The 14,973-nt window shown below is 33.2% G+C and overlaps 1 long non-coding RNA gene across 3 annotated transcripts; it reads left to right on the top strand.

The window, feature by feature from the left end:
* Nucleotides 1-487: 487 nt before the first annotated feature.
* Nucleotides 488-8,759, top strand: LOC127869401 (uncharacterized). Of its 3 annotated transcripts, none has more exons than XR_008044540.1 (4): nt 488-551; nt 4,457-5,038; nt 6,092-6,250; nt 6,470-8,759. It is a non-coding gene; the product is annotated as an uncharacterized LOC127869401 (long non-coding RNA). The 3 variants fall into 3 exon arrangements; XR_008044538.1 differs by having other exon boundaries at nt 518-766; XR_008044539.1 differs by lacking the exon at nt 488-551 and adding an exon at nt 2,267-4,192.
* Nucleotides 8,760-14,973: the final 6,214 nt, after the last annotated feature.

The following is a 14,973-nucleotide window of genomic DNA, read 5'->3' as shown; positions in this document are numbered from 1 at the left end:
TGCAAAAGTACATGTTAAACAAACGATTTTGCTTCCGTCAGGATTCCGTCAGAATTCTAACTTGGACCGTATAGATATAAGGTCTTACGCCTGATTCACTCACAAATTCCGCTATATTACCTATGAGGCTGCAGCTATTTCGTCGCGCATGCGCATAACTAATTTCGACAAATTTCATCGAAACAAAAAGTGAGGCATTCTGATTTATTTGAAGTATAATTTTGCTCCTATTTATGTACTTTTAGGGAATCTGTGTCATAAATTGTAATATTGTTTATTCTTCAGTATGCGTCCTTGTAGCATTTGTTCACGTGTTTTACTTAATGCAGATAGGAGATTTCATAACTTGTATAAATAGCAAACACTTACGAATTAAAAATAAATGTTTGCTTGTTTTGGAATAGGGTGTACATTCAATTTCCAATAAAATTGCGAATTTAAACTAATACTTATTCTTAACCTATCGGTATCATTCATGTGACAATCATCAATGATAACTGATATCAATAACCTAAATGGTAGTCAGTTGTCCGATTGTTACCGAATGGGCAGTTAAGTAGCGTTTTATTACTGTTTCGTGTTTGTTTTTTTTAATTTTGTTTTATATGTTATTGTATAGTATTTCCATCAGTGTGCCGATTCCTTTTTATTCTACTTAGAGTTTAAAGTTAACGCTTAAATTGTGCTGCCGGGATAAGTGTTAAAGAAATTGCGATCATAATTTAGTATACACAGTGTTAGTCAGTGAATGGACGTTGTGAAAAAGGTATTTAATTATTTTTTTGTCAAACCTTCATTTTAACACGTCTTCTTTATAATAGTTCTCATTTGGACTCTTCAACAAACACGGCCGGCTGTTTTTTTTTTCGTTCACCTGAACAAAACGTGCTAACGGTGAGTTATGCGACCATCCTTTATCCGTTGTGCGTTTGGGTCGTGCTTCATCAACATTTACATTGTTAAAACTCTGTAGGTCATATTTATTGACTAATCTTCGTGAAACTTGGCCATACGATTTTGCCAAATGATATCTTGGCCGAGTTTGTAATTGGGTCATTTCAGGTAAAATTAATAGGTGATTATGTCAAATTAACGAAAAAAGCTTGTTTACAGTCTTTAAGTTTGTTAACACTTTTGTGAACACATTTATAGTTATATATTCACAAAACTTGGTCAGAGCAATTGTCCTTATAATATCTCAGTTTAGTTTGAAAATAGTTTTGTTTCTTTTAAATCATTGCAGTTTCCCTGATATGGCTATATTGAAACCGTGTACACACGTTAGAAGTCCCATTTTAAGTCTAATCTTAAGTACTTACTTCTTCTTCTTCTTCTACTACTACTACTACTACTACTACTCCTTCTTCTACAACTACTGCTACTATCACTACTACTACTACTTTTCATCTTCTACTCCTGCTTCTACTTTAATTACTCTTATTACTACTACTACTACTACTACTTCTGGTTCTTCTTTTTCTCCTTCTTCTTCTACTACTACTACTACTACTACTACTACTACTACTACTACTACTACTACTACTACTACTACTACTACTACTACTACTACTACTACTACTACTACTACTACTACTACTACTACTACTACTACTACTACTACTACTACTTCTACTACTTCTACTACTACTACTACTACTACTACTACTACTTCTACTACTGCTACTACTACTACTACTACTACTACTACTACTACTACTACTACTGCTACTACTACTACTACTACTACTTCTACTACAACTACTACTACTACTACTACTTCTACTACTACTACTACTACTACTACTACTACTACTACTACTACTACTACTACTACTACTACTACTACTACTACTACTACTACTACTACAACTACTACTACTACTACTACTACTACTACCACTACTGCTACAACAACAACTACTACTACTACTACTACTACTACTACTACTACTACTACTACTACTACTACTACTACTACTACTACTACTACTACTACTACTACTACTGCTACCACTACTACTACTACTACTACTACTACTACTACTACTACAACAACTACTACCACTACTTCATCTCTTTCTAATTCTTTATCAGTTGCTACTACTACTACTACTACTACTACTACTTCTTCAACTTTAAATGTAATTTTTATTGTGCTCTTAAAATAAAAAAAATAAAAATAAAGGTCACTGCACTTTTTTTTAAAATAAACATTTACAAATTAACAATACCTACAAGTCATATTTTACAAGTTTTTTTTACAATCATTTACCAACAAGTTAACAAAATGTAGTCAAAGTACATTAGAATACAACAACAACCATGTTACTTAACTCACACTATGATGACAAATGTCCGAATATAACGTAAACACATGTTTGTATTGACCACAAGTAAAAAAAGTAGATGGACTATTCATTTAAGAAGCAACGAATACTTGTCATTTTTCATCGCGTAATAGCATGACATCATTTAGGAATCTGACAAAATAATTAATGACTTGAATACATGTACTTTGACAACAAAGTATGTTTTTCAATGTTGCTAGATTAGCCAGTTTGATCGAATAAAATGTTCTTTTCGAAGATCTGTATAGATTCATGTTTTAAAAAGAAGTGTTATTCGGACTCGTCAGTGTTTTTTTTCATTTCTCAGTTTAGATTTGCTCTCATCTTAGACATGTTATTATAGCAACCAGTCTCTTTTTCTACAAAATACCACAATTCCGCCGGCTTAAATGCGACCGTTCGGGAATTAATACACACATTTTAAATCAATGTAATAGGTTTGACGGTATTATAGCATGTTACACACAAATTTAAATCTAAATTATAAAATAACAACAATATTAACAACTATGATCCCAAACTTCTTATACATCCGAAATAATGTTTCCTAAACAATGTGCTCATGTTCATGTACGACATTTTAATGTTGTCTATGCTGTTTTGTATTCCCAAATTTAAAGCTGAAACGATAAGAATAAAAACTTTTAAAAATCTTTTGATATAAATCCTGTTTCTTTCGAATAAACCCGTATACAAGTAGTTGAGCAACAAAATATCCGTAAACAAGCATAACACCGGTAAAAGGGTTGAAATATCTTCAAACAGGCGAAACAGCCCTCAAGCTAATTTAATTAATGACAGTTTTCAAGAAAAGTCTTTTAACAATTCCCTTTAAAATAAAACGTATCAAATTGTATGTAAGATAAAATGTGAGACATTACAATATATAAGCTTTTATCAGACTTAATACATGTATTTCAACAACGTGCCAATATTACAATCTCGTGATATAACCAAGTGACATACATAACACTTGCGTGATAGATAAGTGCTCAAATATACGCGAGTGTAAGTATTGAGTGGAAAAATGCGTTAATTAAAAGTCTGAACATCTGGATGCTTGTACATGCGTTCTGATACGCTGTTTTGAGCTATTTGCGATCTGTTCAAGATTTGACAATTAAACTTTTCAAATGAGCCAACGATTGAGGCTTTAACTTATTATATTTGATCCACTTCGGTCATCCCTGAATAAGAGCGTTTTTATACGATAAGGTACGTGACCCTAAGTGTATCATGTATCAATGACGTTTTCATCGTAAGGATGTTTTTGATAAACGTAAAACTGATTTCCACTCGTTAAGCGGGCTCTTGAAAATGCAATTTCATATCATCAGCTAGTCAAATGCTTTCCACTGTATAACCACATCCAGACAATGTTCCTTATTAATGCTTTATTGAACTGTAGTCCACCAAATATGCGCTTAAACGGAAGTAATAAGTACTTAAGCCTGTAAGTTTAAGGGGCAGAAAAGCCTGTATAAACAAATATAAAATTCAAAACCGAATATCTATCCAGCAATTGATGCGGACTTTTCGGTAATAGACATTTGAAACAAGAATAGAATGTGTATCTTCTGAAAGAATGTTTCCACGCATAATGTTGGTACTATTCGCAACCAAACATGCGTTTGCTAAACATCACTCTTAAATTCATGCATGTGCTTTCTTTAATCAATACAGTTATCTAAATGACAGGTGCATTTGGATTGCAAATATATCAATGTCCTGTACTTTTCCCGGCATGCATCAGTCAGAAATGGTCATATGATACACATAAACACACCGATAACTGATTTAAAGGGCGTCAAAGAATTCTTATATTAATACGGATACACTTGTAGGTAAGCTTCTTTTAATTGTATGCTTACACATTATTATGTGGGTATTTTTTCATAATACAGCAACTGTTTGTCTAAAACGACCCGATATTTTGAACGATAACAATCACCCCGCCCAGCCCCAACTCCATTTATACAAAGATACTAAGTTGCGTGTTTCAATTTGCATCAAAACATGTTTGCGTCTGAACCAATTTTTTTTCGCAGGGGTATTGCAGACTTGTGATTGAACATATTCAAATATCGTAATTGTTTACTCCATTACAGATACGCGCACTGGCTACGCGGCATGGAGATGCTTCAACGGTTTTCAAAACGTCATTTAACATAAAAAAATGTTAACAGACAAGGACACTTGTAACTGGTTTAAAGGTTCCTTCGCTGAGTCTCACCAAACAAGGGCTTGAAATGTTCGTTGATTCAGGAATACAAAAGGTAGGCGCTATTGTTTGGAAAGGTTGTGGACAATGCCATATTGAAAACTTACTCCATTGTCCGACTCCGGGAATTTGTCGAAAAGCACAGACATGTTGCTTTCACAGAACACCAGACTTACATCGTCGCCCTTGTCCAGCTGGCTTGTGCGACCAAGTTAAAGTTAATATCGCATCGTATCATAGATACTCGAAACCATCCTGGAAGAACACAAAAGCAGAGTTATGGGCTACTGATCACTGGGAGGTCGCAAAATGCTTTCTGCCACCAGATGGGTATTTTCACGTTTAATCAGTGCATGAAACCGACTTCAATGGAGTTATTAGTATTCTGTTAAACTGCACTCATTTCGACTTGTTTTTCTCCTTCACCATTGCGCCGCCTCTCCCAGCTCCAGAATGCACTTTAACTAAGGTACGCATATATTATTTAGATTTGCTAATGTTTTGAAAAAGCTTTCATGATAGTTGTTGAGTAAACAGAACCAAAGTGGCTCTTTAATAAATTAACTATGACAAAATATTATATTTTAAGTTTTTAATATTAATACTTCATGCTGTCATTTTTGTCCGCTTCAATTGAGTGATCGTTTTAAAATATTACTTTACACAGGATTGGTAAACACATTTGTATTGTTAAAACAGACACAAATACTAGAACTTTAAGTACCTGTGTAAACAGAACAGGACAGCCAGTTAATTTAATACTTAACTGCCTGTATACAGACTATTTCACATTAGTTAATGTGTACATATGTATAGGCAGTTTTCCAACCCCCCTCCCCGATTGTTACATTGTAATCATATTTCGGTTATATGTGTAGTGTACGCCATGGTAATGTGTAATCTCTTTACTACACTTCTTGAAATGGTCACGACATCAAACGGAAGCACATTTAAACATAAAAAGTACAAGTACATTGCCCATAACTACCTTTGACTTGTATACTACGATGTAAACATATTGATCAAAACTTGAATACAATCATGAAAATTATATTTCACTTAGCAAAACAAATGACTTCAATTGCTTATGGCAGGAAACGCATTCATGACATATTCACAAATGTATCTTAAAACTATACAAACCGACATATTTTTGATGACGAAAAAAACTATGAACATTACTCAAACAACTTTCGTGCACGAATATTTCCCATCGTCACGTCATGTTTTCTTCGCGATAATTTAACTTAATTATTTATCAGCCAATAACTAAAATTTGCCAAAGTTATATAAAGCTGTTATTTTCAATCCATTCATTCTCGTTATTATCGTTTGGCAAAACATGCATGTACATGCTTAATTACCAAATAATATTACATTACGCAATATGGGTTGTATATTCGCAACGATCGTTTAAATAAAAAACATAACGTTCGATGACCATTTTCTTAACCTTTCAATTCGTGTTCATGCTCGTTGAATTTCTAATTATATATTGAACCAATGGTGTTTGTATAATTAGGCTCGTCAATTAGGCAGAAAAATACGTCACACCCCTAGCTGCAAAGTAACAGAGTCGGATCTCAATGATTGTATACAGACGCTCTTGTCAATTCTGTACGACCCAACGTACCTTTCAACGGTGGGCGACGCGACATCTGCCAGCATTAAACTCAAAGATGTAAGAGGTTGCAGTTATTTACTGTCCGGTAAAATAATCGACTTACGTTTATATAAATCGACTATGGTGGCTGTGTGTTTATGTTGTTTCTATCATATTATATTTATGATTGGAGCACCAATGCGTCACACGATAAGTGATCATGCTATTTGTAGTTGTTTCTTTTGTATTGTTTCCTAAAATATAAATCAATAATTAAAATGTGTGTCTTTTAAACAGTTGCTGAAAAGCCCTTCATTTATAACCCCGGAACATTTTCATGAGCATTTAAAAGAGGCACAACAAATGCTGGTAGAACTTAAGAGAACAGGGGAAACACTTCTAAAAGAAAATGAACAACTTTCAGAAACAGTAGAAGAAATTAACATCCATCAGAAAACATGTCTCCAAAGAATAGACCAATAGGCAAGGGAAGTTGAAGAGCATGTTTCACAAATGGACGAAAAATCAATTCAAGTGATAGAGATCAAAAGAAAAGCCAGTCTTAAAAGTTTAGAAGAAAAGAGTAAAAAATTCAGGGATAATCATTTAAATGAAACAAAGCAAGCTCGAGAAGAAATCACTATTTACACCAGGCAATGTATCAACGTTCTAGAAGCAAGTTTCGAAGAAAAGAAAAAAGAATTAGAAACAAAGACGTTTGAATCGAACCAAAGCATTGTATGGAAACGGATGGATGAAAATAATGATGGAATAATACTATTTAAAAAGCATAACCAGGAGAAGTATTCTTGTTACAATCCGCTTCTTATGTACATACAGAAACTGGCGAATTCGCTACGAGGATTATTCAAAACAAAATAGTACGAAGCGTCTTTAATTTTTATGCGCAGCACCTGTTTTACATATCGAAATCAGTGAAGAATATGTTCGGTTTTGAAACTAAACTATGTATTCTTGTTGAGCACTCAGATTAACAAGCCGGCTCTTTATGCAAAGATTTCATTTTCCGTCATGTCATCCGGACTGCCGTAGAGCTTCCCTTGCGTCGTGATCGTACCCGCCAGGATCTGGCGTCTGAGGTCATCACGTGGTGAGTAGAACTGCAGCAAGTGTTCTTCTGCCATGCTGCTGTAATGACAGGGGCGGAAATTAACAAAACAAAACACTTTAAATAACATTTATACTTGATTAATTCTATTCATATATTTACTTAGGATAGTCGTGTTAATTGCTTTTGATTTTCTCTGCTTACATGCAGGTGTGTTGTTTAAAGTAACATGAACATAGTGTGCGCTCATGCGATGATACTATTGTATCAATTAATATGATTGTGAAGCTGATAAGATACTGTGATGATTATATGTTTACAATAAAGATTTTGTCGAATACAATTACTGTATTACATACGTTATTGTGCACGTAACGATATAGACATATTCTATTCACGCGTTTCAATAGTGTGAACAGTGTTTATAAAAGAGATTTGGGGTATGGCGATATTTATGTAATGCATTAATCTTATTAACTGTGAACTATCACGTGAGTATCAAAACAGATAAACCAACAAGGCATGTTGAGCCAATTTAAACCCATTTTTTTGTTTGGCGATACTAGTGGCAACAAACATGTTTTATCGATTATGTGTTTTTATATTGAAAATATGTAGTATAGGTTTATTGTGACGATGTTTGGTGTTAGAGAATGTGCAAGTGCTAATTACTTTTATGATACACTATTATTGCTCATTTGTTCGAAACTTTGTTATTCATTTAGAGCATATATTACATATTTACATGTTTTCCATTTGCAAACAACTCTTCTTACAAAGATACAAATCATGCTTTGGAATGTTAGTAAATATTGATGTGTAACGTTTAAAAACCGTTGAAAATTGATCGACATACTTTATTTTGCTTTTTTTCAAACCAGTCCCTCAGAAAAGGTATTTTGTTTGTTGTTATATTTATATTATTCCATACGATTGTTTTACTATAATTGTTTTCTTCTAACATATTTGTGACTTTGCGCCTTTCTGATAGCATATAAGATATACACATGTTTAGCTCTGCAGGTTGTATTAATTGATTTCGTTTTTTTCAGATATGCTATCCCATAAGAAGTAAAATTTAGTCATTTATATATTTATATGTCATCAATTATTTTAATTTCTCGGTTTGGCAGGACGGTTATTACGTGTATAGAGTTAGATATTGCAAATGCTTTAAATGCAATAATTCATCTATTAAAGTTACTTTTCGGTATTGCCATTATTTAGTTTATTGAATTCCTGTAGTTTCGGTAATATGTTTTTTACGATTGTTACATCTTCATTGTTTGTGATTGTAATGAAAAACGTTGGGATTTCATTTGATGTTTGTTGGTAGTTAATTTCCTTGTTCAGTTGAATGTTTTGTTTCAGTCATTGTACATTGTCAAACAGGATAAGTGATTCTATCGCATTGTTAAATCAGCTATTATTATCAGAATTACCAAAATATGTTGCGTCATCCACGAATAATGACTGTTTGATTTATCCATCTGGTTTAAAATAAATATGATTTATATTTGTATTTGATTGTACATAATTAGATACAAATTATTAACAAATAATAAATAAGGACGATGGGGGTGGTAATATTTTTCCTTCACCTCTTATTATATTAAACATGTCAGAAAATAACCAATTTTTATTATTTAACTACCTATGTCAGAATGAAAATGTTTCACCAATTGATGAGACGTTCTCCTCAGTTCATTTTTTCTAAACACGAACACATAAATATAGTTTACTATGTTCGTGTGAGTGTGTACTTGAATTTATCCTACGATTTGAAGAAAGGTTTAGTTTAAACCTATTTATTTTTTTAGCTCGATTGCATCGAAAGCATTAGGCTTATATAAACGCTCTCGAGTCCGTTTCCTGGGCCTAGAACCAGTACTTGGTGTTCTTCGGGAGAGATCTCAAGAACGCTCCAGCGGTGGGGATCGAGCCCGTGACCTCCCGGTCGCTAGGCGGACACCATATCCATTACACAACGGCGACCTATTGAAGAAAGGTTTGCATTGCGAGGCTTGCCTTTATATATTTTTTTCCTGATAAAAGCAAAATAGTCGTATTTAATTGCGAAAAACAATAGAAAAACATATTAAATTAACTAAATATAACCTTGCGTAGTAATATGAACATTGTTTGTGATATTTCCCGTTTATGCCACTCGAAATAGTCCTTAAAAGTTCCATGCAAAAGCAGAGTTACAAGAAAAAGCGAAAGTAGCTTTTTGCCTAGATTTAAATGTATTCAGCATTCCTAATTTTACACAATCAAATAGAACATATACATTCAAACGAAAATTCTTGTTTCGCATCTGCAAAATATCAAAAACGGCTGTCATTTTGAAGTTACAAAGTGTGTATCAATACGTCAAGCATGAGTCAGCATTTATGCCCTAAATCCAAATTTAAGAACAAATTAACGAGGGTTGAAAGGCAAAAAAAGTCCCCATATACAGGTGTTGAATAAAGGCAACCTGTTAAACCTATAATTATTTAATGGGGCTTAATGTAAATTATAAAATCATTTAGCTGTCGGATAAAGGAATGATTGAGTGAGCGACATACTTGTTAAAGTATGCGAAGAACATTAGACCCGATTTATATATGTTATTAAGCTTATTAATGCACGAATGGTACAATTTCGCCCATATAGCGCCCTTCTATAAATTCGGATTGAAATATTAAAATAAAGGAGGGTTATATATTTTTTTTAATTTTCGTTTTACTTTTTGTTGAAATGTGGTATTCGTTGTTCCGGATTAAGGTTATATAATTACTTGATTTGCAGGACAGTAAGATTTTCATAATTGAAATAGAAATTCAGAGAATCAATCATGTTTAAGCATCAATCAATCAAAAAGTTTATAAAACTCAATTGTTTTACCATCTGACCCCTGACTTTTATTATTTTGTAATTCGTTGAGTGCTATCCCACATACATATTCTGTAAGCAGTCTTTCACAGATATCGCCCTTATTTTCAGTTTCTATTACAGAAATTTTCAAAAACGATTTATAAAACAGACAAATTCCGCCATGGTTGCGTTTACAGTACGTGTTGTTATCTAAATAACGAGACACATGTACACATTCATAGCCATCAAAATTAAGTTCATTATCCGTTTTACCCAAGTTTTATAACAAAATACAATACCATATAGATTAACAAAGTAAACAAAAGATTGATAACTTAAAAAGTTTTACAGCGCATAAGTATTTAAAGAGCATATATTCAGTTAATTATTTATCATCGGGATACCAATGCGGCGGCAGCAAAGAGGACTGGCAAAACGGACGACCATCGATTAACAGTTTGTCGCGGACGACATCACGCCTGGCTTGCATCATGAGGCCAACGAGGGCATTCCGGCGCTTCAGGACTTACGCGAAGTATTGCTCAGTCACGTTGTATAGAGACCGATACGTTTCATAATTATCAGCGATAAAAATATTTTTTTTATTTCCTTGCACCTTTTCTCGATTCAGGTTAATATGTGCGTGATATTCAAAATTTCAGCGGTGATTTGATCTAATTGACCAGGTTTCCTGTCAATATTATCCATGAAAATTATACGAATCTCACGTTCGAATAATTAAAAAAGACTTAAATGCTGATATCTATTGGTTGTATAGGTGACATTTATTTATACTTTCTTTAGGAAAATAAACGCACGAAACATTGTGCATACAATTTTGACCAAACCAACACGTTTCGTCGTATATCAACATAGCAACATTGAGTCTAATGAATATTTGTGTCAACACATTTTGATTTTAAATATAATTGTAACCAGTATAAAAAAACGAGCTAACAGCTGTGTAATTATACCGTTCCGCTCATCACAGCGGCTACCTCCCATATTTGCTTTCACATACGACCATTGGGTGCGTATCTTTTTAACCCTCTTTTTTGTTTTAACCGTCCGGTTCTCAGCGCCATTTCTGGTAACACTTTCTTTTGTATTGATGCATTTTCAAAAAGAGTTAGCGCAAGTGAACTGGAAGATACACATGTAATCTTATTCCTCGTAATGAACGATACTTCCAATGTTGTATTCAACGGGATGAATTCCACTTTATATGTAAATGTCCATTTTTCCGTCAAATAAGGCATAAATATATATAAACTGTGAATCCATAAGTTCCATGCTTTATTGAAATCAGCTTGTGAATTTGAAATTATAAATTTGTGTAGATATGTGAAGGAAGATTCAGCAGTAAGATATTCACAAACAATATTCTCAACGAATACTTAAGTAGTTCCTTAATGCCAGTGAAAAGATAGAGAATAACTTCCGGTGGCGGACATTTTGGTTGTGTTTGTATCGACTCTCGGAAATTTGCTATATTTCACAAATGATGGGATTATTCATCAATATTTGTTGGGTGTGAAATGATTCAATGTGTTATATAGGATGGTCTGATGATCTTAAATAAATGAAAACAGTGAATATAATGATGAAAATCAGCTGTGAACATCGTGAGTAAACAGTCTTTGTTTTGAACTTTGAACTTTCTATAGCTATAAACTATATATAGAAGCAACATCTGATCTCTGGTCAGCAATGAACCTCGTGCAAAACGTGAAGATATATAGCTGTCACGCACACTATTTACATATTCTATACTGTACAAATTAGAAAGTGTCCATAATATAATGAGTTTTACTGCTTCAACCCCTAATACTGCTTCTAAAACAAAGAGGACTCTTTCCGTGCTGTCAACTCCAGAAGACCAAGGAGAGCAGAAGAAAAATCGAATCAAAAGCGATTCAAGTTGTAATGTCAATTACACATTTGAAAATATGACAAAACTGAAAATTTTGGTAATGTTGCACTTGACGACAACACCATGAGGGCAATCAAACAGACCGTCCAAGATGCCATCAATAACGCTATTTCGACTCAAATGCAAACTATGATCGAAACAATTATCACCGGGGTAGTTGATGATCTATAAAAACGTATAGAATGCTTGGAGAATGAAAACATGAAACTGAAAAACGAGAATCTTATTCTTAATGACGCGTTGGACGCTAGTGAGCAGTACAGCAGGCGCAATAGCATGCGCATCTTTGGCATTCCGGGAAGTGAGTAATCCAATAAAAGTACTGACACTATAGTTATGAATCTGTGCAAATCTTTGGCGGCTGCTGTATCGATATGCGAAATCGACCGCTCACACAGAACAGGAAAACCAGTTGGGGGACGACCGCGACCCATCATTGCTAAATTCATCAGCTATCGTGCAAGGAAAAAGTTGTATTCCTTACGACGGAACCTCAAGCCACATGCAGAGTACTCCCGGATCTTTATAAATGAGGACCTGACTCAGCGTCGTGCCGAATTGTTATATGTTGCGCATGGGCTAGCAAAATCCAAAAAAATTGTAGGTGCCTGATCTGCTGACGGAACAGTTCTGATACGGGTGATTGAAAATGGTGAGCCGAAGATCAAACGTATTACGTGCGAAATCGAGTTGGACAATTACAAGTAAATGCAACTGAACTATTATTTTTGTGCAGTTTATAACTGAAAAACAATATTCGAATCTATAAGCACAAAAGTCACGGGACAAACGCTATTATTTAAACTATTTGCATTGTTCTCTCTAAGCCCCGATTTAATCTAAAAGTCTCGCTAATTTGCAATGCACCACGACAGTGCTTTCTTAGTGCCTTCACCTGTATTTTATATTTAATTCCCCGTAAATAAGAAAACAAACTCTATTGTTGTAATTGATTCCAAAAAAAGCTGTACGCGTACCCTATAAATTATATATAATTAAAATAATTTGAAAATACCTTCTACTGTACTTTTCAGGACTATACTATTTACGGTTTGACATTCCCTCCAATACGTAAACGTAAAACAAATACTCCACCTAGTATAGCCTTAGGGAACTTGCAAAACATTATTGCATGTGCATGATACTGTTAATATAAATTGTTTTATGTGCACTTTTATACGGACATCCTACCATAAAAACATTATTTTGCTTTGAATGTAAACCTAACGTTAAAAACAATCCAATAATCATACACATAAGTAGTAAAAGAACTTATAAGTTATGTTTTGCAATAAACAGTTAAGTTAGTAACACCATACTTTCTAATCAATTAGCGTATATGTGCAACTTACTATATCTTCCAAAGTCACTTCGCGATTGTTATCTTAAATATGAATGTGTATTTATCTGATATTGCAATATTGTACAATTTATGATCTTGTAATTTGCAAGTAAGTTATTATTAAATATGAATAAGAATTTATCTGATATTGCCAATTTGTATAATGTATGATTTTGCAATTTGCAAGTAAGTTATTTTAAATATGAATTAGAATTTATCTGATATTGTCATATTGTACAATGTATAATTTTGTAATTTGAAAGTTATGGAAAAAATAGTGGATGCGATATCTGATTTTGAGTAAAATAGTACATGTCATTATTTTATGTGTATGATACTGTTAATATACATTGCATAATATGTACTTTTTATACTGGCATCCTAACATTTAAACATTATTTTGCTTTGCACGTAAAACTAACGTTAAAAACAATCCAATAATCATACATATAAGTAGTAAAAGAACTTAAAAGTTATGTTTTGCAATAAACAGTTAAGTTTGTAACACCATACTTTCTCATCCATTGTTTGCCAAAGAGTGTTTTTATTCAGATGATGTTTATTTTGAGGGTTACAGTAAAAGAGATAAAGATTGGTTTGATCATGATTGTAGAGTTGCGCGTAATATGTATTTAGAAGCGCTAAGGTTGTTTAATGTAGACAAAAGTAATACAAACAGGTCTATTTTGTGTGATGCAAAAACTTATTACAAAAATATTGTTAGAAAGAAAAAGCACGCCGATTATAATAAACGTATGTCCGAGTTAGCTAATTTACGCAAAAGTAGGCCAAGAGACTTTTGGAAACATTTTAAATCTAGATCTTCCAAAACATCTTCCAAAATTTCTCTAGATGAATTTAAACATTATTTTGAAAATTTAAGCGCAGACATTGCTACGGATAAGAATAATGATGCTGAAAGTTTTAATAGTTTTTATAACTTTGATAATCCTAATACTGTTTACCCGGAGCTTGATGATCCAATTACAGTTCAAGAAATAATAAATGCTGTTAAGCTACTGAAGCGGAACAAATCTTGTGGCAGTGATAATCTTTTGAACGAGTATTTTATTGAAAGTGTTGATATATTAGCCTTACATATATGTGATTTATTTAATTGTGTATTGAACTCAGGATATTATCCTGAAAAGTGGACCGAGGGAATTATTGTCCCTCTACACAAGAAAGGTTCAAAAGAAGATGTAAATAATTATAGAGGGATTACTTTAGTTAGCTGTTTATCTAAGCTCTTTACAACCGTTTTAAACAATCGCATTGAAAATATTTGTTACGAAAATAATACTATTTCGGACGCCCAATTCGGATTTCGGAAAGGGCGGTCTACGACAGATGCAATATTTATTCTTCATTCTCTTGTTCAAAACTTTTTATTTGAAAATAAGAGATTATATGTAATTTTTGTGGACATGATGAAATGTTTTGATACTATATATAGAAATGCATTATGGTTAAAAATGTATAAATGTGGCATACAGGGTAAAATTCTTAGAATTGTTAGGGACATGTATCAAAAAGTTAAATCTTGTGTTAGGTCATTGTCTTCATATTCTGACTATTTTTCTTACGCAGTGGGGCTC

The sequence above is a fragment of the Dreissena polymorpha genome, chromosome 2, assembly GCF_020536995.1.
Source record: "Dreissena polymorpha isolate Duluth1 chromosome 2, UMN_Dpol_1.0, whole genome shotgun sequence".
In the NCBI taxonomy this organism is placed as follows: Eukaryota; Metazoa; Mollusca; class Bivalvia; order Myida; family Dreissenidae; genus Dreissena; species Dreissena polymorpha.
This window is presented reverse-complemented; position numbering and strand designations above follow the sequence as displayed.